The sequence below is a fragment of the Odocoileus virginianus genome, chromosome 31, assembly GCF_023699985.2.
Source record: "Odocoileus virginianus isolate 20LAN1187 ecotype Illinois chromosome 31, Ovbor_1.2, whole genome shotgun sequence".
NCBI classification, from domain to species: domain Eukaryota; kingdom Metazoa; phylum Chordata; class Mammalia; order Artiodactyla; family Cervidae; genus Odocoileus; species Odocoileus virginianus.
Window position 1 is genome coordinate 28,704,443 of NC_069704.1, and position 2,698 is coordinate 28,707,140.

At 42.6% G+C, this 2,698-nt stretch overlaps 1 long non-coding RNA gene across 2 annotated transcripts; it reads right to left on the reverse strand.

Annotated features, from left to right (window-relative positions):
• Window positions 1-662: 662 nt before the first annotated feature.
• LOC139032361 (uncharacterized) lies at window positions 663-2,414 on the reverse strand. Of its 2 annotated transcripts, XR_011484870.1 has the most exons (3): window positions 2,169-2,414; window positions 1,757-1,832; window positions 663-831 (listed from the first exon to the last, which is right to left on the reverse strand). It is a non-coding gene; the product is annotated as an uncharacterized lncRNA (long non-coding RNA). The 2 variants fall into 2 exon arrangements; XR_011484869.1 differs by lacking the exon at window positions 663-831 and having other exon boundaries at window positions 1,364-1,832.
• Window positions 2,415-2,698: the final 284 nt, after the last annotated feature.

A 2,698-nucleotide genomic window follows, 5' to 3' on the forward strand; every position in this document is an offset into this window, starting at 1 on the left:
CAAGCTTGGAGGAGGAAGGAGTCTCTCTTCCCAAATTTTTATTTTTTTAATTTAGTTGTAGATTTGAGGCTTTGATTGAGGGGCATGGTGATATGTCAGAGGGGTTAATAAGGCGGCTTTGGAGGCAGAGCCACCTGAACCTGCAAGCTTGGGCAGGATACCCCCCACTCCTAGCCTCAGTTTCCTTATACCTCACAGCTCCTCATGCCACGGCCATAACTGGCACAAAGTAAGCATTTGATAAATAGCATTATTATTATGTTTCTCTTGTGATCCCTGATTCTTCAGTAACATTAGCTTACTCAAGAATTGGCTGAATAACCAGATTCTTACATACCCCTTTTCAAATAGTTTGAGTCAAAGGAAGAAAAGAAACAAAATGACCTACAGCTATAGGTTTCCATGTTCCAAAATGAGGACTGCCTTGGAACCAAGACTTAATTCCATCAAAAATGATGTTCTGCAAATTATATAAGCATTTCAGGGCTAACTAAAAATCTTAAGAATGTGTCTTTGCCTATGAAGCATCTAGAATCAACATGAGTAGTAGACCTGCTGTCCCAGGACTTCTGGTATCTTCTCTTCTTCACTGGGAATACTAATTACAGCTCACTCTAGGACAAACCCACTGCACACATTTAACACTCTGCACAAACTATAGGGTAGTTAACCCCATTTAATAAAATGGAGAATTGGGCGCTGGCTCAATCTCTCAGCCTCTATTGAAGGATTCCCTTCTTTACCTAGGTTCCTGACTTCCTCAGAGAGAATGCATTCTATTCCTCACAGCACTGAGACATCTCCTCCAAGACGGGAAACACAGGTGGGCAGCTATGGTGGAGAGAACAGATTTCACTACTTAGCTTCTAAACTACCTTTTGACCATGTGTAAGTCATCATCTTAGGCTCCATTTCCTAATTTGTAAAATAGACAAAACCATACCCACTGAGCCAAATAACATATTGCATATGAACTGTAAGCCACTCCACAAATGTAAAATAATGCATATAAATTCTAAACAGTCCACAAATGTAAGATTTGCCAACTTCTTGGCAAGAAGTGAGATGAAAATTGGGTTTTATGAAGTGTCTTTTCAAACATTTACTGAATCCATGTAAAGTCTCAGGCTAGATGCTGCAGTGCTTACAAACTTCAGAGTAGGGGCCAGTCTAAAATACCGAGAGAAAATACTGCTCAAAGAGAGGCCCGGGGGGGTCAGCAGTGTCTTCTGGGTGTTTGTTAGAAATAAAAATTCCTGGGCCTCCCTTCAGAACTGCTAAATCACAGTCTCTGAGTGTGAGGCTCAAGAACCTCAAGACCCACAAGTGATTCTCACACATGTTCAAGTTTGAGCAGCATGAGTTCATGGTGTCACAGCCTAGAAGACTTTAGTCACAATCAAGCACACCTCACACAGATGCAAAAACTCTTTAGGTTTAAAGACTCTGGGTGACCGAGGGCCTGTGACTGGGGCAGTTAAGGGTCACTCATCTCAAGAAGCTGAGCTCTGAGTTCAGCTTGAAAGAACAACAGTGAAGAGAAAGTGAAGGGACTGGTGGTGGGGAGGTGGGGGGTTGGACCAAAGGAGAGACATCACTGGGGGGCTCTCAAGTGCTAGGGCAGCTGTGACTGCCCCCCCCCCCCACAGCTGATTATACATGGCTAAGTGTTGATGCAAGAATCAGGCAAGGTATTACATGTAAAGCAAGCGGCAAGAGCTTGGTCATCTACTGTCATCTTCACCAAGATTCTCACCGTGGTTTCCACACCTCCAGCTTGGGCTATGTCTGTGCAGGTCTCTATGAATCAACGTCTTCTCTTTCGTGTGTACCTGCGTTGAGAAAGAGGTCAGGAAGGTGCATCTGCATGTTCTAAAACAGGCCCTTTGATCATTTGATAAATGCCTATAGGCAATAGGAACCGCAGAGGGAAACTGGGGTCCTCTTCTGTGCCCTTCAGTCCTCTACTGACATTGAGCTCATCATCAAAGGGATCGTGGTAAACCAACTACAAACCGAACCTGAAGCTGGTTTCTCAGATGAGAAGTGATTCATAGTATATAGCAGCTCATTAAAAAAAGAAAAAAAGACATTTGCTAATGAGTGTGGAAAATGCTAGTAAGTGACTGAGACCCACTCCATTATGACGGACCCAGAGTTGCTCAAACCTAATTTTACAGCAGCAAGGAGAGAATAAAAACATCTAGAGCCTGTTGTCCTCTGCTCAGAGACAGGATAATCTTGGAGAAACATTTTACGGTGCATCACTTGAAGAAAAGTGCATTAGTCTTTCTTGAAAAAACATTTGGTTGACCTTGAAAATAAAAGCATTCATGAGAAGTATGAGCAGAAGTTTTCATTATTCCTTAAGCCTTCGCTTCAGAGAGACAAAAATTCCCCCTCCATTGCAGCGCCACAATGCCAAGTTGCCAAGCAACAGATCTTTTATGGTGGATCGCCACGGAGACTGATGTAAACAAAATCATAAATCCCATTACCCTGCTAAATACTGGGTCTGGGTTAGAAAGGGAGCAAAAGAGCTGCTTTTCAGGTTAAAAGAGATCATACAAATGGTGAGTGGCAAGATTTTAGTCAGAGTAAATTGTCATGGGTGAGACTGTAATTAATGTCGCTCTTTTTTTTCTTTCAATGGACAACAGCCCCTGATTTTCTTGTATCAAGGAAAGCAGTCATAGTT